Source organism: Pimephales promelas, chromosome 25 (assembly GCF_988280905.1).
Source record: "Pimephales promelas chromosome 25, fPimPro1.hap1.1, whole genome shotgun sequence".
NCBI lineage: Eukaryota > Metazoa > Chordata > Actinopteri > Cypriniformes > Leuciscidae > Pimephales > Pimephales promelas.
In genome coordinates this window covers 24,703,054-24,724,909 of record NC_142793.1, presented here as the reverse complement: position 1 = coordinate 24,724,909, position 21,856 = coordinate 24,703,054, and the positions used below count along the sequence as shown (strand labels likewise).

The following is a 21,856-nucleotide window of genomic DNA, read 5'->3' as shown; positions in this document are numbered from 1 at the left end:
GACTAATGAGAGTGGAGGAAGAGAGAAACTGCGAAAATCTCGTGTGGACTTACTCAACACTTCTCTCTGCAGTTTCTCTGGGGACTGAGGGAAGATTGTGCCACTTCAGAAGGTGGGGCTTCTGTCTTAACCAGCGTGTTTCTGACTGATCTAACATGGCCGATGCATTCCCTTCGGCGCTGGCTCGCGTCCGTCCTCGCACACTAACACCCCAACCGGGCCGACGCAGAGTTAATGCGCTCGTGCAAAAAAAAAAACGGACGTTTTACGCCGTTAAGTTCGTCGTTTTCCTCCCACGTCACATCTCGCCACGGCTTCTGACCAATCAGTGGCCTCGTTTCTAGCTTCAGATTGCAGATTGCATCCCTAAAGACTGAGAAAGCAGGACTTTTATTTTGTTATAAAGCAGGAAAACTCTGTTTAGTAGCAACACCGCCTTTATGTCTAAACACGGCTCGACGCCGTGACAAAACGGAGATGCATCACACCTAATCTCAATTGTGCATTCATTCACAATCATTGCAATGCAATGCTAGCAGAGGAAACCGGTGCAAGAGAAAGTGTGTGATAGATGCTACATGCTAAACACACTTGGATTCCTGATTATACGGTGAGTTTTAATAAATGCCGTGATGCTTGAACATGGACTGTTGAAAACACGATGCTAACGTCGATACAACACACTTCACCTCTCTGAGGTCACGTTCAGCACAAAATGGCGGCCGCCTCCATCTCGTAGATTGGCAACTGTCGTGTGTCTGATGCCTTTATGATTGATGAGACGCACACAGGGAACAATAAAGATTGCATTGTGAAAAACACGATTTGTATTTTGTTAACCCTAAAACCGTATTCTGGACAAATGTGGGCAAAATAGTTTAAAAAAAATACTTCCCTTGAGCTTTTGCACACACATTTTTTTTTTTTTGACTCAATTCTACAATGTTAAGTGAAAAGAAACTCCTGGGCACCCATTGAAATGAATGGGAAAAACTAAAATAAGCCAAAATAATACACCAGCTGACAGCAAAGTCACTTCATCTTTAGGTTTTAGCTCTAAGAACTTATTGGAATGATGTTTTAAAGTAGTTAAAAAATGTAAAGAAATAAAGCATAGTAAGTCATTTACATAGAAATAAATTGCATAGAAAATATGGTACTTTTTGAAGTAAATAAATTCAAAAATACCCCCAAAATAAAAAAAAAACACCATAAATGGATGGACAAAACTTTATCGAAGACACTGATATAACATTTATAATAAATAAAAATTAGGATCACACCCGAGTCCTCTGTGCCCACATTTGTCCACAATTACAATATAAAGTGAATACGGTTTGTTCGTTACACATAGACCAAAATGCATGGATGAAACAAATATATCAATTTTGCATTAAAATGTTCATTTAAAATGAACAGCTTGTTAAATCTCTAGAAAGGGAAGCTATATTTGGACAATTCTCCCATGGATACTTGTCCTTGTGAAATCATCAGATGCCCCAGACTTCAACTGGACGTTGAAAATGAAATAATATGCCAACTAGCACAAATGTTTTGCTGTGCATTTTAGTCAGCACTGCATTCTTTGATATCGTGATGTTGGCCTGGCGTCAGGCCGCGTTCGCATGGGTAAGTAACCTGGACACACACACACACACACGGATTTTGTCGCAACTGGAAATGCTGGACAAATGAAAGCCAGCAAGAAAACATCCGACAGCAGGAGCTTTGAGAGCCGAGATTCTCTTTCATGTCTGGAAACATAAAGTTTCAATGAAATCATTCTTAAAAATACTACTTTCTGCTTTTAAAAGGCAAAAGCAGGCCCTGTTCAAACATGCAAATTGGCCTCAATTAAAATATGCGAATCTGCAAACAAATCCACACACTTTAGACTGCATTTAAACAAGATACACTCTTTTCCCGACTTCACACAAAAAAGGCCGTTTGAGGTGGTCTGACCTCTGACCTCCACGCGTGCCTAAAGGACTGCTCCATTGACTCCCCACTGGGTCAGACAAAAAGGTCACGACCCCCGGGTCAAAAGCGTTACTCAAGGGGCTGTTCAAGCTAAATTGAGAGGGTGCGACATTTGTTTGCTTTGACAGGGTAAAGATTACGCTCACGTTAAGTGTTGCCGACAAGCGGGTCGGCCTTTGGGGACGACCTGTGGGACCTCAGACAGCTCCTCTTATTAACTGCTGCTGACCTTTGACCTCTGGCACCATCCGAGCGACATCGGGTTCTCATGCGCGCACCTGATCTGAGAACCAAATCAATCACACACAGGTTAGCGTCCTTCATATTTAACAACCTCATGATGATATTACAACATGCAAAATGTTCTGTGTAAATCAAATAGATTATAAAGGAGAGCAGAGAATTTTAAAAATTTAAATTTGGGTTTTCATAATTTAAAACACTAGTATTTGAAAGAACGTTTGGGCAATACTTTATAAGCGAATTTTAAATGCATTAATTATGCATCGTATGATCATTTTAAAGCACAGTTAAAACACCTTTAGAAAGTATAATACATTAAAATGCACGGCAAACAAGGCATCTGCTAATTTTATAATGCGTTTTAACTTTGGGGCAATTATTTATACAACGTACATTATTAGCAATAGCATCTTTACACATGAAGGCTTTAAGTAAAGTGGTGCCGAATTAATAATTGAAACATTTATGTAATATAAATGAATACTCTAACCATTTTTTTAACCTATTTTAGATGTGATGCAATATTTATTGTATTAAGTGTGTTAAAATATTTCAGTAGCATTATCAATTATATAAAAGATTATATTGTTAAACTTTAACATTTTGTGGCTACACCTTAAATATGAGATATATTTATGAATAATTATTATGCATATATGCCTAAAACAAAATATTGTAAGGGGAAAATATACAGCGTCGTTGTGAAAACGAGTGTGTGTGTCAAGAACAAGACAAAAAAGTAATAAAACATCCATGTTTTTTCCCATGAAATCACTGATACTTATAACATTTAACTAACACACAATAGTCATTAAAAATTATTTTTCGATTTTATCTCTATCAATATTTTTTTTAACACCTTTTAAGTATTTAAGTAAATTGTGTGCAAATGTAATTACACTAAATTGGCCAAATTTTATTTTTAGATTAACTATATATTTTACTCAGAGGATTCACAGGCTAAATACATGTTTTCATTATGATACTCTATATCCAGTTAACCAAATAACACAATATCTTTTGTTAATAACCCATTTTTAAGTTAAAAAAATGAATAAATGTGTGTGAAAATATAACACACATCCAGTACAACTCAAACACCAGTCATATCAAGTCATATGCTTCTTCCACAAAATACAATTATAAATAAATCATCAATTATCACTTCTCATCATTTCACATTTTTCCTTGGTAGTAAAATAAAAAGCAAGCACATTTTCTTCTTAGATCATCTATCTATTAACACACAAAAATAATACGCGCAATTGATGAAGATTAGCTGAAATCACTTTTTTGTGCGAAATGCAAAATCATTTAATTAACAAAAAACTCGGCTTTTCTTCCTTAACAAGGGCAAACTAACACTGACTTTTCTCAAATCTCTATAAATGACTCGAAACCTAAATATTGATTTACACAATTCAAATGGCTTTTAAACAACATTTTTGTACAAATGAAATTGAAGCATGTTGCATGTGTTGACCATGATACGAGATCTTTAGTTTAAACATGGTTATTGACACCTGTCAATCAAACAAACAAACATAAAGTGAACTGACCGCTGAAGATGCTCATCCAGTTGATGAAACCTCTGCTCTTCTCTCGCAGTCGTCCTGTAAACTGAGTGTGTGTCCTTGTGTTTGGGCCGCTCTTCATGCGAAGCTGGCGCGGGACGTGACCTGGCGCACAAGAGAGAGGGAGAGAGGGACAAACTCCGCTTAGAAAAGAAAAACTCCAGGTGCAAATTATACTGAACCCGAGTGAGTTGATATTTTACTTGTGAATAACAGCATGCAACTGAATCTGAACCGCTGAGACCATGAAACACACCTAAAAAACTTACAAAGTGCAGTGGCGTTCGGCGTAAACGGTGTCTGTTTCTCTGATTGCACATAAACACATTAAAATGCACTTCTGCATTTAGCCCACAGACTTATTTGAGGTCACACGTTTGTGTGAATGCAAACATCATTAACATTAAACGAGCTCTGATTTGCACAACTGCATCATCTATGATTGTGAAATACATTTAAAGCCATTTAAAAGAGCTTGAGTTGGTGTGATTGCTTGGGTAAATCATTTTGAACCACTGAAAGTGCAACTTTAAAGAGCATCTGCATGCAATCCTGACAACGCGTTGTCATCATGAGCGGAATTTAACAACGTTTCAGAAATCTTTACTCTTAGATGAAAAGGTTCTATTTGGAACCTTCAAGGGTTCCGTCAGGCGCATCATCCGTTCCGGTTATTTCAACCCAAATTTGGGTCAAATATTGACAAACTTAGTAACATTTGAAATTACATTTTTAACCCAACATTTTGGGTTTGCCCATATTTTACCCAACATTGGGTTAGAATTTTTTGGATTTAGTTTTAATTCATTCATTTTGTTGAACGCATTCTTAATTTTATGAATAAAACAGCTTGTAAAAGTATCTTTTTCTAATAACTTGGCTATATAAATGCAATAATCCTTCACTCAAAAAAAAATGCTGGGTTGTTTCAACCCAAATGTTGGGTTAAAATGCAATTAAAAAATGTAGAGTTAAAAGTCAAAGTTGGGTTAAAACATTTGGGTTTGTCCATATTTGACCCAAATTTGGGTTCAAACAACCCAGCATTGCTTAGTGTTCATAATTGTATGTGTATCATCCAGAAATATTTATGATAAAAAAACATGATGGTCACTTTTCTTCATCATTTTCTCAGTTTGAGTGTCTTTGAATCCAACAGCAGAATAATGAATAATGTCTCTGATCATAAAATATTGATAATTCCTTCATTTAATTGGTTTTATCTTGAGCACTGCTTACAATAAACACATTTGAATAAATATATTTTTTAACCACATTTGACACCTAACAAATTGCAACAATTTCTTGTAATACTTCAGCAATCACATTACATTCTAAAATATTAAATTTGGCCTTATAATAAATATATTTTCTAAACTTCTAGCACTGCTTTTAAAAACTTTTTTAAAACAATTTACTTACTGCAATAATGTTTTCTTATATGGTTCAAGAGAATTTTATTTAATTTTAAAAATAATTTACTTCATTAAAACTCCTTTTTTTTTTAATCGAACCTATTTTCCCCTCTATATTTCGAGTTTACAATAAGCCAGCAATTTAAAAATTCCAGTTTAATTTTTTGTAATTGTATTATGTGCGTCTGTGGGGTTTTATGTTTCTCTAAAAATGCAACCCAAATTTGGATCAAATATTGACAAACCCAGTAATTGGGTTAACATTTTTAATGACATTTTTAACCCAAAGTTTGCGTTTGTCTATATTTTACCCAAAACTGGGTTAAAACAACCCAGCATTAGCTTTCATTTATTTTTAAGCCAGATTTATTTTTCATGCACTTCTAATCATTTTTAGTGCTTCAACTTGAACTTCATGCAACATCTCTTAATTTTTGAAACGTTTTACATCTAATATTAATATTTCATTCCAGCTTTATTTCATTTAACACAAATGTAGTAAACGATGATAACCCTGCACTACGATAACGACACAAATACTTTTTATTTTAATTAAACCCAATCTCTATATTTGTGTGTACAATAAACCAATAAATACACTCTAAAACAATGCTGGGTTGTTTTAACCCAAATTTGGGTCAAATATGGACAAACCCAAATGTTGGGTTAAAAATGTAATAACATTTTTTTTACAGTTGAAGTTGGGTTAAAATTTGAAATTACATTTTTAACACGACATTTGGGTTTGTCCATAATATATTTGACCCAAATTTGGGTTAAAACAACCCAGCATTGTTTAGAGTGTAATAGTTTGACATCTAAATCCCGACTGAAGAGAAGCTGTCCTGACTTTGACTTGTGAACGTGATGAAATATTGGATGTGTGTGTGTGCCGTTCTCCTGCGCTCACCTAATGAGACGCGAGAGAAAGAGACGGGGTTCACGGGGGGGCTTTTCTCAATAATCCCCACCCCCAACTTCACCCGTTTCAATAGGTATACTGTCTGTCTCTCGGCCTGTCTGTCTCTGAGGGTCACGTGTGCCAAACACACCACAAAAGCCTCTTTTATGAAGAGCGTATGCAGATAGAGCCGCCGCTTTTGTGCACCGACCCCAAGCCTGGAGGAGGGACGGGGCGAGAGACACCGAGAGAGACAGAGAGAGAGAGAGAGAGTGCTCGGGATTGGTGTGAAAACACAGCAAACACTCGCATGTTTCAAACTGCTTTGTGACTAAATGATTTAAGACCCCGTAATAATCAAAACCAGAGTCTTGTGGCTTTCCGTCGATGTCGGCACTCCTAGGTTTTAAACAAGAACGTCCTCGATACAAATTTTTTGGATCGACAATATGAAAATGAATGAGCATGTTCTTAATAGTGCATGTTCCTGTTCAAGAATGATAAATATAATAATAAATAACTGTAACTATAAATAATTATTGGTCAAAAGTCTATTTTAGGACTATTTATATACGATTCGATTCGTTCATTTTTATTATGTAATTGCACACACGCAGCTTGTTTTAATATTTTATCACATAATGCAATGACATTCAGACCCAAAATGTCATGTGGACACTTTAAAATGATGCAAAACGTAAAACTAATGGAGTTATTCTTCATTTCTCAACGTCTCCGTCCGCCGTTTCGTCATTTTAAATGGATGTATGAAGTATGCTTCGTCGTTTTAGCAGTTTGTCAGTCAAGCGGTCTTTCTTGCTTTGATTTACAGTATAATGCAGTTTTATGAGTGCATGCGTTGTCTAAACTCTAAAACACCACTTCTGCTTCAGGAGTGTTTTGGGCTTGACCTGTGAACTCCAGCAGCTGCGGTGAATGCAAATGACCAAAACCCTAAAAGCTGGCCGCAGTGCCAACTTTACACCATCACGCCAACTTCCAAAGGATGACATCAACAGCTTGTTGAATATTATAAATACGTCACATTATGGGAATAATATGGGCTTTCATTGCTTTGAAAACGTGTTTATTCCTAATAAACTGACATTATTTTTGCATGCATGTATGCAGACTGATCAAATCAATAGTGCATCTTAATTTGAATTATTCCTAATAAACTGCATGTGCATATTATGAAGGAAAAGATCATTTATTTTCACATGCGCCATGAAGATTTGAGCGCTTATTAAACATCTGGGTAACACTTAACAATAAGGTTCATTAGTTAACTACATTAGTACAATATGTGAACAATACTTCTTCAGCAATTATTAATCTTAGTTAATATTAATTCCAACATTTACTAATACGTTATTAAAATCAAAGGTTGTATTAGTTAACATTAGTTATACGCACAATGAACAGCTGTATTTGTATTAACTATAACATTAACAAAGATTAATAAACACTGTAACTAATGCATTGCTCATCGTTAGTTCATGTTAGTTAATGCATTTACTAATGTTAACTAATGAACCTTCCGTCTCATTGTCCGCTGGAGTTAGTTGACATTCGGCCAGCGTAACCGAGTACTTCAGGTCACTTCGCAGGCGGTTTGTCAGACAGCCAAAAGTCCCAGAATGCCTTGCTCTGCTGGGAGAGTTAACTGTTGCGACGGACCGGTTAGCCTTCTGTTTGTCTGTTTAAACAACCGTTTTTCCTTTTGTTTGGGCAATACGAGAAGCTCGGGTCCACACACACACACACGACGCTTTACTTTGACTGACGCTAAAACGCGGTAAATTAAACATACAGAGCGTCATTTTATCACTTCTGTCGTTTTTTTAAGTGAGCTCTTAAAGGGACAGTACACCTAAAAATGTCGCGCATGATTGGAACCATAGATTTGTAGTTTATAGTGAGCACAGATTTCATAAGGATTCAAAGGTATAAAATAGCTGGTGCACACACTCTTGTCCAGTCCAGACTTTAGGACAGTGAAGAGCTCATCTCTACAGGTCAGAGTAGGTGTTGATGCGCTCGACATTTGGACCTGTTCTCTGTTTCTCTGGCCTCTGTTGTCCTGTTCGTTCTGCATCTGTCCCACACCTGCAACTCTGATAACACACACACACACACACACATGACTAAACCATCGCAGATCACTAAGTATATAACTCAAAGATACTCATTTAATCTCAAACACACACACACACACTCAAACAAACACTCACACAGACACACACTTGCCCTCAAAATGACATCCATAAGCTCAGAAATATTATCACGGTCGACCTCAAACAATACGACAATACAAGCGATGAACTTGCGTTGATAAATACTGCGAGTCAGAGGCAGATATGAGGTGTGTGTGGCCGGCATCACAGAAACACTAGCGCCTCCTCATGGAGGAACTACACACTCATCTTTCCCAGAGTTCTGCGGGACACGTCCTGTAAATCAGTGTGAGCTCGGAAAAATGTGTTCGTCTCCAAAAATATCACAAGCGAGATTTACTTTAAGACCATCTGTTCTTCTCTGGCAGAACCACAAAATATGAACATAACTGTAACAAAACATATATAATACACTGTAGATGGACATATAGAAAGAGTTCCAGCAAATATAAATTAAATTCAATATATATTAAATAATAAGTATTTAAATAAATATTTCATAAAAATATAATTCTATATTTTATTCAATTATTTAATTTTATTGAATTATTAATTATTTCATTTGCGTAAATGGTCTCTAACCTTTTAGCACTAAGTTTCGAAATTAAACGAAGTATTCTAATAAAATACAGAAGTTTAGCATGTCAGGTAAAGCTCATCTCTTGCTAAATGAGGCGCACACACACACACACACACACACACACGCACAACACAACACAGAAATACATAAAATCTAAAAGCACGAGGGAACCGATCCAAAATCTGAGAGAGCAAAGAGCACCCGACATCTGCATTAAAATACTGATGCATTATGGGATTAAAGTTTAACCAGCGCTCTCGCAGACAGATATTAAACATTGTCATCGATGGATCAATATCAAAGCAGAGCTGGCGTTAGTGTTTATGATCGCAGGACTGACCTTGATCCGTGTCCAGAGGAGCGTCTGAGGGGCCGATGAACTACAGCGAGACTCTCTGTTCATTAAAACACTCTTCAGAGCAGCACGCGGGTCGCCGAGTCCACACACACACACACACACACACACACACGATAGACAGGTGCTGTCTGGGTCAGGAGGGGAATAAGTGCACCGGCCAGACGGAGGCGAGTAAATATACACACGCTTTAATTCAAATGCATAGTGTTAGTAACACAAGACACACAGCGAAACGGGACAGTGACCCTCGAACACACACACACACACACACACACACACACACACACACACACACACTGTTTACTGCACAGCATATACTGTATACATCCATACATCTATCTACCTGTCTGTCTGTCGTCCATCTGTCTGTCTGTCTGTCTGTCTGTCTGTCTGTCTGTCTGTCTGTCTGTCTATCTATCTATCTATCTATCTATCTGTCTATCTGCCTGTCTGTCCTTTCATCTATCTCTCTCTCTCTCTCTCTCTCTCTCTCTCTCTCTCTCTCTCTCTCTCTCTCTCTCTCTCTCTCTCTCTCTCTCTCTCTCTCTCTATCTATATCTCTCTCTCTCTCTCTCTCTCTCTCTCTCTCTCTCTCTCTCTCTCTCTCTCTCTCTCTCTCTCTCTCTCTCTCTCTCTCTCTCTCTCTCTGTCTATCTGCCTGTCTGTCCTTTCATTCTTTCTCTATCTCTCTCTCTCTCTCTCTCTCTCTCTCTCTCTCTCTCTCTCTCTCTCTCTCTCTCTCTCTCTCTCTCTCTCTCTCTCTCTCTCTCTCTCTCTCTCTCTCTCTCTGTCTATCTATCTGCCTGTCTGTCCTTTCATCTCTCTCTCTCTCTCTCTCCATCTATCCGTCTCTCTCTCTCTCTCTCTCTCTCTCTCTCTCTCTCTCTCTCTCTCTCTCTCTCTCTCTCTCTCTCTCTCTCTCTCTCTCTCTCTCTCTCTCTCTCTCTCTCTCTGCCTGTCTGTCCTTTCATCTCTCTCTCTCTCTCTCTCTCTCTCTCTCTATCTCTCTCTCTCTCTCTCTCTCTCTCTCTCTCTCTCTCTCTCTCTCTCTCTATCTCTCTCTACAGTATCTATCTACAGTATCTATCTACAGTATCTATCTATCTATCTATCTATCTCTCTCTCTCCCAGTCTCTCTCTCTCTCTCTCTCTCTCTCTCTCTCTCTCTATCTATCTATCTATCTATCTATCTATCTATCTATCTATCTATCTATCTATCTATCTATCTATCTATCTATCTATCTATCTATCTATCTATCTATCTATCTGTCCATCCATCCTTTCATCCTTTCACCCATCTATCTATCTATCTATCTATCTATCTATCTATCTATCTATCTATCTATCTATCTATCTATCTATCTATCTATCTATCATTTAAAAAGAAAAATTTATTATTTATTAAAATTTTTAATATTCATTGTTTATTAACAAAACATAAAAAGCAAAAAAATAAATAAAAACATGGTACAATTATAGTTGATTTACACATCCAAGACTGTAAATTTCAGTTCTAAGAGTGCATGATATGAATGTGTTCTCCATGCGTTACCTGTCCTGCGATACACCAGATTTCTATAAAGGGAAACAAGTCTAATTACTTTTAAAGGCAAGATATCATAATACATAATACAGTCGCCAAACTGGAATAAATATCCAATCAGATGTGCCGAAAAAACCCATCAATCTGTAGTCCGTGACTATTTTCAGAGCCCAGAGCAAAAGCCATCCATCGTTCAGGGAACAAATCCACATTAATGACATAAACGTGCAAATGAAGGAGACCTGTGGAGATCGTCACTCACACTAAACCCTGCAGCTAAAAGCTTAAACCAGGCGACAAACACACACCCCTGTACGTACAGCACCATGTCATTACCATGACCAGACCTTAAATATCACACACACACACAATCCAATATGGCAGAACGACAGGGATTTGGGTTTCACTCGAAAAGCGTTGACTTTGTCATATATCACGCGAGGAAATCGCTGACTGGACGCCATCTGAAAGACAGCCCACAGTCCACTTTACTGATTACACATTAAAGCCCCCTTTTTAAAGCATACTTTTTATTTAATCCATCAATTAATTAAATTAACCTGGTTTATTTTGAAAGCCCATAAACGTGACCCTACAATTTACAGCACAATATTGTCCGGTATGAATAGATTCCATATGTGAAACACAATATCTGACTGCCAAGTGTAATCGAACGGCCTTTCCTCTCATAAACACAGAGTTATAATGGCTTCTGCAAATCTGAAGCCTTCAGCGCTTCCAAATCTTCATTTCCCACAGTCGTTTCAGGCCCGTCAAGGCCGCTGATATCAAACTGCGCATCTTGCCAAGTGTTCAGATTGATTCAGTCAATTACACACAATGCAACTAACGAATCACCCAATCAGAAATATATTCGAATTGAGAAACAAAACAACTTCACAAAACGTGTTTATTGAAGAAACGCTGATTTACACTCTAAAAAATGCTGGGTTGTTTTAACCCAATTTTGGGTCAAATATGGACAAACCCGAAATGTTGGGTTAAAAATGTAATGTAAAAATTTAACCCAACGGCTGGGTTAGTCCATATGTGACCCAAAGTTGGGTTAAAACAACCCAGCATTTTTTAGAGTGTAGTCTCCCTGTTATGCATAATTTTGTTTTGTTGGTCTACAAAAGGTTCCCCAGCATTTAAGGTCAAAAAACACTCATAATATACACATCACCTCATTTCTCAGAGTCTGAAACGGTTCGTTCGAAGGTGCTCTTCTCTGATTGGTCAGATCTTTCTCAGCGCTTTAAATTTCATCATTTTCCCTCATGCCGTAGGAGCGGAAGAAGAAGAAAACCAACAGATTCTAACGGAACCAAAGGTTCTATATATGATGCGTCTGACGGAAGCCTTGAAGGTTCCATATAGAACCTTTTCTTCTGAGAGTGAAAAAGTGCTGAATTCAGCAAAGTTCCAAATGGAAGCCATTCGCTCACAACACATCTCCGCTGAAAGCGGGCCGTAACGGCTGATTCTGGGCCGCGCTCCATCCAAACTCCCTCTGGCAGAAACATTAGCTCATGGAAGCGGCACAGAGAAAAGTCCTCGGCCAAAAGCTCAGCTTTCATTTCAAAGCCCTGTCTTTAGTGGCTTTTTCCTGATTTAACTTTCTTCTGGCCCATTAAAAGCGTTCATAAAATTAGGTTAGCAAGTGTTTTTGCCATTAGCAGTTAGCATATAAATAGAAATCTGAACTGCTGGACGGGTTTGGGATGGAAGCCAACCGCTAATAATGTGGCACTATGGGAGGAATAGACCGTCTCTAAATGATCCCGGAGAAAAATAAAACATCTATAGTGATTAAAATGAAATAAAGAAGAGACTGTGGGATGAAATTAGCCGCTCTATTTTAGCAGAGAGGGCATTAATGTGTTCTACATCGGGCCTTTGAGGTTACAGGGCTTTTTTAGCCGCTAGCAGACGCTACTCGTTTGTCACATGTGCATAACCATAAACAGATACATAATTCTTAGTAAGCAGAGTGAGATGTGCAGACAAAATTAACTCAAAATGAATATTTAGATTCTTATCCCAATTTTTAATAGCTTTTGATCCTTGCTTTTATGCAAACACTTTCATAAAATCATTGTCAGACAGGAGACAGTTAATGTTTTTTTAAGCGTCTCGAGTCCCGCGATCTTAAGTTGACGTGTCACATTAAATCGGGAGAGTGCGTATTGATTCGTTGCATTGCATCTAGCCGTTTTGAGCGTGTCATGAATGAATGTCTCGAAGGAAAACAGACATGCTAAAGAGAATTTGCACACAACTGGAAAACAAAGAAAATGTTAAAATATTAAAAAGGAAGCTACTTCAAAAAACAAAATGGGGTTTATTGATTTCACGTTTGGTTAAAAACAAAGACTGGCGATGAAGCTAATGCAACAAACTCACAATATCCAGTGATCAAAAAGAGAGTCACTATTTGAGGGGGAAATTAGATTTTTCTGATATAAATGTGATTTAATGGAATTTAAAAATTCTATTTTTGTAGGGGAGCACAATTTTTAAAACCTTTTATGTAATATTAATAAAATCCTGTATATCAATATGGCTGTAAAATTAATAATAATAATAATAATAATACAATATACTTAAAGAGCTAAATAAAAATAAAAATATTGTAATTCAGTGACAAATTATAAAATCAACTATTCAAGAAAATATTATAATATTTGTATTTAACAACTGTAAAATTACAACACTAATATTCATAGCTGTCTTTTTTTCTGATAAAAATTGCAAAAAAAAAGTTAACAAACGTTTGCGTTTATATATTATTATGGCTCTAAAATATAATAATACCCAAACCATATCAAAATAAAGAGCTAAATAAAAATATTAACTTAATAAACAAAATCATTACTTTTGTAATATTTAACTGAAAAATAATCAAAATTGAGTATTAACAATAATAATTGATTTATTTTATTGAGTTATTTTTTTGAGTGTGCATTCCTCGGGAATCGAACCCATGACTCTGGTGTTTTTGAAACTGAATCTTTTTTTTTCCACCACAAAAATGCCTATATTCTATCTGGATCCACAATAGTGCCTTTTACTGAGAAGTCAGAGATGCACCACTAGCACACCAATCAAAATATCCATTACCATCCACACCCAGTCACAGGCCAGCCAATGGGGAATCAGCAGGCCGGCTCCACCTCTTCCCTGAGCCAATCACACGCTCGAGGAACGCCAACAGCAGGTCATTCATTCTCATTAGGCCGTTTGCCATTCCCTATCCCGAGATCGTTGCTCTTCAATCAAAACCAATGGCCGACTCTAGACATTAACCACTGTGGAAACCATCAGATCGACGAACACGAGGAAGAGCCCGACTCATGTTCGGTTACAAAACAGCACGACGGATGTTTAATATGGCCAAGCGTGACTCGAGCGAGGCTGCTTAACTGTTGTCTTTGGCCGTCCAGCTTGGTTCTTTTTCTAGTAACGGCTAAAGCTTCACGCTTTAGAGCTGTAACAACATGGAGGAGCTCGAGTGAATATTTTAAGGCAACAAAAGAACAGGTCCCAGGCACTCAGTCAAGTCTTCAATGAGGTGAAGGATTAAATGTGGCTTAAGTCATTAAAAAGTACATGTTTCGACCAACAAGTGGTCTTCTTCAGGGCAAAGTAACACAAGAGAATGGCAACAAGTTATAAGTTAAGTCCCACATATAAGCAGACAGAATACAATTAACCTAATGAGGCCTAATACTATCAATTAACCCAACAAGGCAATCGGGTCTAAGAGGATAGGGGGAAATCAACAGGATGATCACCACAACAGATCAAAAAACTCCCTCAACATAGGAAAATAAGACAAATAAATGGGACAAAAACATAAACCAATCATATGAAACATTAAAACTCAATTTTTTAAATTCATCAGATGCATCCTAATGGAGATATGTGCTCAGAATGTGTGTTTTCTAGAGGCCTCGACCGCTTTTGTATAAGAAACACACTTGTTTTCTTGGTTTTCTTGTTTTGCACGTTCATTTCATTGGTTTGGTCACATGCATAAAATGTATAGACACTAAAATATGCAACATGGACGTTTTGACTTATACGAACACATTTTTACTGTGGGCGAATACTCAAACCACGACTGTAAATAATGGAGAAACTTTGTTAGAGAAAGACCTCTGAATAGCAAATGCATTTATGAGATAAAATATACAGTGAGTTTTACTGTTTAAGGCCTGAATTTAACATCTTAGCTCAACAATAAGCAAAATACTGCTGACAAAAACACTAAAAATACACGTCTAGAAATCCCAAATATATTTTTGAAAATAAAAAATTAACATATATTGAATTAATAAAATGTATTATTAAAAAATAATAAAAATCCATGAATATATACAATCATTTATTTGTATATTTCAGTGTTTTGCAGTGGTACATTTGATTAGGTTTCGCTTTATTTACTTTAAGTTTAATACTCCAGCTTGACCTTACTTTAAGTTAGTTTTTAACTTAATTTTATTTATAATGTTTATTTTATTACAGGTGAAACCTGAAAAAGTAGAATATGGTGCAAAAGTTCATTTATTTCAGTAATTCAACTTAAAAGCTGAAACTAATATATTATATAGATTCATTACATGCAAAGTGAGATATTTCAAGCCTTTATTTGTTATAGTTGTGATGATTATGGCTTACAGATATGAAAACCCCAAAGTCAAAATTAGAATATTGTGAAAAGGTTTTCATACCTGCAAGTTATAATCATACAAAATTATAACAAATAAAGGCTTGAAATATCTCACTTTGCATGTAATGAGTCTATATAATATATTAGTTTCACCTTTTAAGTTGCATTACTGAAATAAATGAACTTTTTCATGATACTCAAATTTCATTTAACAGTACCAACACTGCCAATTGTTGCTAAGTATAAGAGTTTACACTGATAATGCACATTTAAGTCTCGGTGATCTAGGCTATGAATACTTGTTGTAAATGCACGTTGTAGGGGGCATGAAGCACAGAGAACACTTCTCAGTGAGCTCTAAATCACTTCGGGACACAGTTCTGACCCAATTCACAACCCAACAGGAAGAAATGGCAGAATCCTAACCAGATTTATTTTCATTCGCTTTCAAGACGCGGGCGAAGGCAGGAACTAGCTTTCGCTCGCTGTATCTTTAAAGGACTTGAAGTTTTCTTGGCAGCGCAGGGAAGAACTGCAAGTTCAGCCAAAATAGACAATAAAGCAAAGGGGAGGAACATGCCAAAATGAAGGGGGCAACTAGTTCCAGGGGTTCATTTTTCCTTCATGATTCACGCTGGAAAAGAAAGCACTTCCCTGTCCTCGGATGAACCCGCGCGCGCTCACAGAACTAGGTCATCTAGCAGACGCCCGGAGAGACGCGAGTACGGCAAGCCGGTTGGACTTTTATTCATTCCCAGGATATTTCATTTTCACTATTAATTGATGGCCTAATGACACTTCTTAGGGAAAATCCTCACTTTTGATAGACATTATTACTTGGTTACTAGTCAATGAGATCAACAATTGAATTGCTATAGTAAAAATTAGCATTATTATTATGGCAAGCCATTTAGACTTATATGAATTTGTGATATCAACAATTATATTTTCATAATTCTTTTTAAATCAGAAATTATTTTTCAACAATGTTAAATCTTGATATCAACAATGACGTCATATGTATTCTTGATATCTGTAATAGTAATTTCACTTCATTCTAAAAATGCTGGGTTGTTTTAACCCAAATTTGGGTCAAATATGGACAAGCCCAAATGTTGGGTTAAACATGTAATTACAAACTTCAACTTTCACTTTCAACTGTAAATTTTTTTTTAAATACATTTTTAACCCAACATTTGGGTTTGTCCATATTTGACCCAAATTTGGGTTGAGACAACCCAGCAATTGTCAGCCATTGAAATGAAATTGCTGAAAGCAAGAAAAATACATAGGCCTATCAGAAATACATAATTGTTGATATCAATAATTACATGGTTACTAGTCACATGTCTGTTCTTGACATCAACAATTGAATTGCAACTAAAAATTATATCAATAATTTAATTGTGACAAGTGACCATTATAATTTCTGATATCATGAATGTGATTATGGCAAGCCATTTTGACTTTTAATCATTTGAGGAAGAATGAATTCTTGATATCTGTAAATGTAATTTTACTAGTTAAATGTCAGGCTGCCATTCAAATCCAGTTCTTGATATCATGAATTTATTTCTTACTAGTTGAAATTCACATTTCACATTTCAGAAATACAATTCTTTCAAGCAAAAAGATAGCAGTGCAAATATCTGTTCTTGATATAAACAATTGAATGGGGACATTTTAACTAGTGAAAATACAAATTACACATATCAAGAGTCAACGTTTTTACTAGTGGAAATGTAGGCTAATTCCTGATATCAAAAACTAGCATTGTTAGTAGCAATCTAATTTCTGATATCATGAATTAAAATGAATTAAAGTCAAAACGGCTTGCCATAGCGAGAGAGGCAAACACACCAAGACACAGTGGCACATTCACACACTCGCCTGCGTCCATGAAAACACTCCCATCTGCGCCTGAATCCACCGTATTCACCAGCGTGACTCTTTCACTTCACTCCAGCCCTCCTCACGTTCTTCTATGAATGATCATGTGCTTTGTAGGAGAATCAAATGACGTTTTTTTGACACAATGGAGTTGCCAGTCGCATTTTGATCGCTCACTGCCGGCATTACGTATGATTTGAAACATTATTCATTGTGAGATATTTCTTAAAGCTTGCAATTGTGCACTGCAAAAAAAAAAAAAAAAGTAGCTGCCTTGATGATTAAGTCATTTCAACTAAAAAAAAAATTGTCGAATCTCGTATAACACATTTTGATGAGTTAAAGAAATGTAAAAATGTGTTATTTTCTTATAAACCTTCTTAAATCAAGATTTATTTACTTGAGAAGGAAAATGACATGGATATTTAGTCTTGTTCTCTCTAGTCTACGCAGTTAAGAGAGTTAATGCTTAAAAGTTTATTTTTCGGACCCTATTTGCAGACATGTTTTCAAGGCTGGGAATATTACATATAAATCCATTACAGAATACAAATTACATGATGAAAACTGTTAGTAACGTAATCCTTTACATAACCGTTTTAGATTAGACTAGATTATTTTTGACCTTACACTGTAAAAAAAAATATATGATCAATAAGTTATGACAACATGTTTTTACATTGCTAAAAATAAGTTCAGCAATTGCCAAACTAATTTTTAAGTCGGTTTAACGTGATAACTTAAACATGTTGAGTGTACTTAAAAATTTAAGGGAGCGATTTTTTTAGTGTACTTTTAGCCTTAACTTGTTTACAACATAGATTTGAATAAGATAATCATGTGATTTTTATTTTTTACAAATTTGTCATCAACAAAAAAATAATTACATTACATCAGGGTTTCTCAAACTGGGGTTTGTGAAGCAACTGCAGGTTGAGGAAAAGGTAATGATTAATTAAACAATAAAAATGTAACATTTTAAATTTAAAACAATCAAAATGAAACACAAAATATTGGCCTCATAGACTGTTTTAGAAAGCAAATAATAGATAAGAATTGGTGAGAATCAATCAATTATGACTAATTTAATCCCATTTTGTGAATATTAAGTTATCATGTGTAATCAATAAAAGTGTTAACTAGTTTGATTGCGTATTTTAAAACAATATAATCTACAAGTATATCATTTTTTTATTTATTGACATAATTAAGATAGCATCAGTTACTACCCAACACTGCATGCTTTATTGTTTTAATCACTTTAAGTCACTTAATTTAGCATTTTTCAGAAAACTGTCATTTTCTTTCTAATTTTAAGAATATTTATGTATTTTTTACTGCAAAAACAAGACGAAATACTGAGTTTGTGAGCTTTGGGACATTAAGATTTAGAGCCGTTTATGACTCTTTGAAAATGATGGTATGGCAAATTATAAATTAGTAGGCTACTTGATCACTGAGTTTTCTACCGCCGCGAGGCTCGAAGCCAGTTACCCAGAATGCCTCAGTGATGCACTAATAGGAGCTTTTACAGCAGCAATATGGCACCAGACTGAAACCACAGTGACTAAGACGATATATAGATGAGTCGAGCGAGCTGCCAAAACCACCAAACCACAAAACTATCACTTTGACTCGAGTCACTTTCAATAACCGCCTGGCGAGCAAAGCTGTAGCATCTGGCAGAGAACAAGAGATGCTTAGATTCATCAAACTACACATTCCACATGCAGATAAAACCATACCATACACAAGCTGCACAAATCATTATGGTTTCAATGTCGTACAGTGATGCTACACCAATCACATTTACAATATGGAATAAAATAATGACATGTGACCACTGCACTACTTAGAAACAATAATGGTTAATGTATCATTCACAGTTTGGTATTTAACGAGATGTGATTTTTGATGCAATTAATTATTTTATTGTGGATATTAAGCTTTTCATTTCTCCTTACAAAGAAAAAAAGAACACCAAGGGCATATTAAATAACAATTTTGAGCAGAATAAGTTATTTTGGACAAAAAACAAGGTTTTACTTTGCGTTTTACTGTTGTAGAAACTTAACAGTGTTCATGTTATTGTTTATGCACACACAATTAACCGACATACCTAAAATTAATCTGTCGAAAATGCATTGACAGCTCGCTGTCAAAATACTGACTGCATCGCCTACGATTTACAATATGTAAAGTTGTGTCAATTTTTATTTGTTATATCTAAACTTCATATGCATCACGTGGACATCTGCCAGTAGTCTACAGATACCTATTAAAATGAAGTTTCATAGTTTTGGACGATTAAAAATCACTGACCACATTACAGGCCTTCACAATATTTACAATACCCACGCATATGTTTGCAGGCCATCAAAGAAATCATTAAAAATGTATTTTTATGTTGATGTTCCAGTAGCCTATATTAAGAATCATAGCTAGTCTCATTGTAAAATTATTTATGCGTTTAATAAGTTTTAAATGAGTACTAGGATTCATTCGGTATTTTGACGAGGTATTAAACTACAGGTACACTCACCTTAAAAACAGCAGATCAGTTCAGATGTGATGAGAAAGCATTTCTGTTCGGTGTTTGACACTTTGGACTCCGTCTATATTCTCTAAAGCAGTTCCTACAGTGTTCCAGTGAACTTCAGGACGTCCTGATGGAGGATTATTGTTATGTGGGACACTGAGAGAGACCCGAATCTCCTGTTGAAACTCCATGCGCGCGCCTAATCGCGCGTGAGTGTGTGTTTGCGCGTCGCTTCTTTGATCACGCGCAGTCACGCATCAGACGCTCGGCTTTCCACCATTTTATTTACACATGTAAAGAGGGAAAGTAACGTAATTTAAGTGTCAGCTCACAAGTGAAATCTCGGAGTGTAAATGAAGCTTGTGTGCGGAACGGAGGATATTTGCATGTGCGTCTGTTTGCTCCATCAACGCTCATGTGCACGCGCACGCCGACGGAAAATCGCCGTGTTAAACATGTTCAAGCATTGTTTCGGTATTTATAAACATAAACTGTGAGGAAATGTGTATGTTACATCACGAAGAGAGTATTATAAATTACTTTAAAGAAACTTGATGATTTCAAACCCACCTGCGTCTCTCCGACTAATAAAGCTGTCATTCACCGCATTGAATATTGGGTAACGCTTTATAAAATACCCATTTGAAAACATTACTGAAGCTTTATTATAGATTAAAACATATATGACAGTTTATGAACATGTCTAAGTTCAATAGGCATTTTTTAAATTGAATGTATAGCTACAAGTAACACATAGCCTATGTAATAGGCCTATATATATATATATATATATAATATAAATATCCAATATATAATAAAATAAATAAAAATAATATATATATATATATATATGTGTGTGTGTGTGTGTGTGTGTGTGTGTGTGTGTGTGGTATACTGAGATTTCTATATTACTGAAGATACCACAATATATATAAAACCATCCCCTGGATTTTATATTGTTTTTCATTAAGTTCCAGTTTCCCAGAATTTACTGATCCAAACATTGACTTTTTTTATATCATGCATCTATTGATTCCATCTGGATGTTAATGATCATTTCAGTGTCATGTTGACCTGTGTTTCCAACAGATAACAGACACACACACACTGCTCTTTGTAATGTGATCAATCAGAGGAGCTTCAGATATCCGGCAGTCACAGGTGTCCCTCTGACTCCAGCTCCTCATACACACACACTTCCACATCTCGAGTTCACCAAGGCCGTCTGTCCTGCTGCGACTCTTTTACCTACTTGTGTCCTGAGGATCAGCCATGATGACCCAGAAACACACTCACAGACGGGCCTTATTACATTAACCCAGTGTGACCAACAGGAGATGATGTCATCGCTCCATAGCCCGGTCATGTGACCGGATCAGACTGGTAATCCTTAAACATTAGGCTTGTTTGAGATGCGCCTTGCCTCGCCTGCAATGTAGTCGAGAGTAGGCGGCTGCAGTGAGGGGAGGAGTGAAAAAAGCGCAATAAAGCCGGACAAATCTCGGTTCTCGCAGTGAATCAGACACCTGTGAGATCAAAGGCGGATATCGCGGGATTAACGGGATTCACGCTCGTGCACGTGTTGCTAATAAACTGGATGTGATTTAAGTTCTGTTGCTTTTATATAAAAATAAATATAATGAACAAGACACCCAAAGTACTTGTTATTTAATTACATTCCAAATATGTGTTTATCAATCTTTTTTTTCTTTAATACAGACGTGTTTTTATATAGCCTATTGTTTTAACAAAAATGAAATATAACCCATATGGCACTGTCAGAGAGTTTATTCACCCATATGTACACATAAAACATGATATCAGTTTTAAAATCAAACATTTTAAAAGAGAACAATTCATCTGTTGTTCTTTTATTTTTATTTATTTTACTTTTTTTATTAGAATGCAAGTTACAAACATAGCCTACCTACAAGCACCACAATTCGTGAAACAAATAGGCCTATTATACAGCGACAAATAA

At 36.1% G+C, this 21,856-nt stretch overlaps 1 long non-coding RNA gene across 1 annotated transcript; it reads right to left on the bottom strand.

The window, feature by feature from the left end:
- Window positions 1-1,216: 1,216 nt before the first annotated feature.
- LOC148965099 (uncharacterized) lies at window positions 1,217-20,290 on the bottom strand. Its single transcript, XR_016150624.1, has 2 exons — window positions 19,879-20,290; window positions 1,217-3,902 (listed from the first exon to the last, which is right to left on the bottom strand). It is a non-coding gene; the product is annotated as an uncharacterized LOC148965099 (long non-coding RNA).
- Between the last annotated feature and the right edge of the window lie 1,566 nt (window positions 20,291-21,856).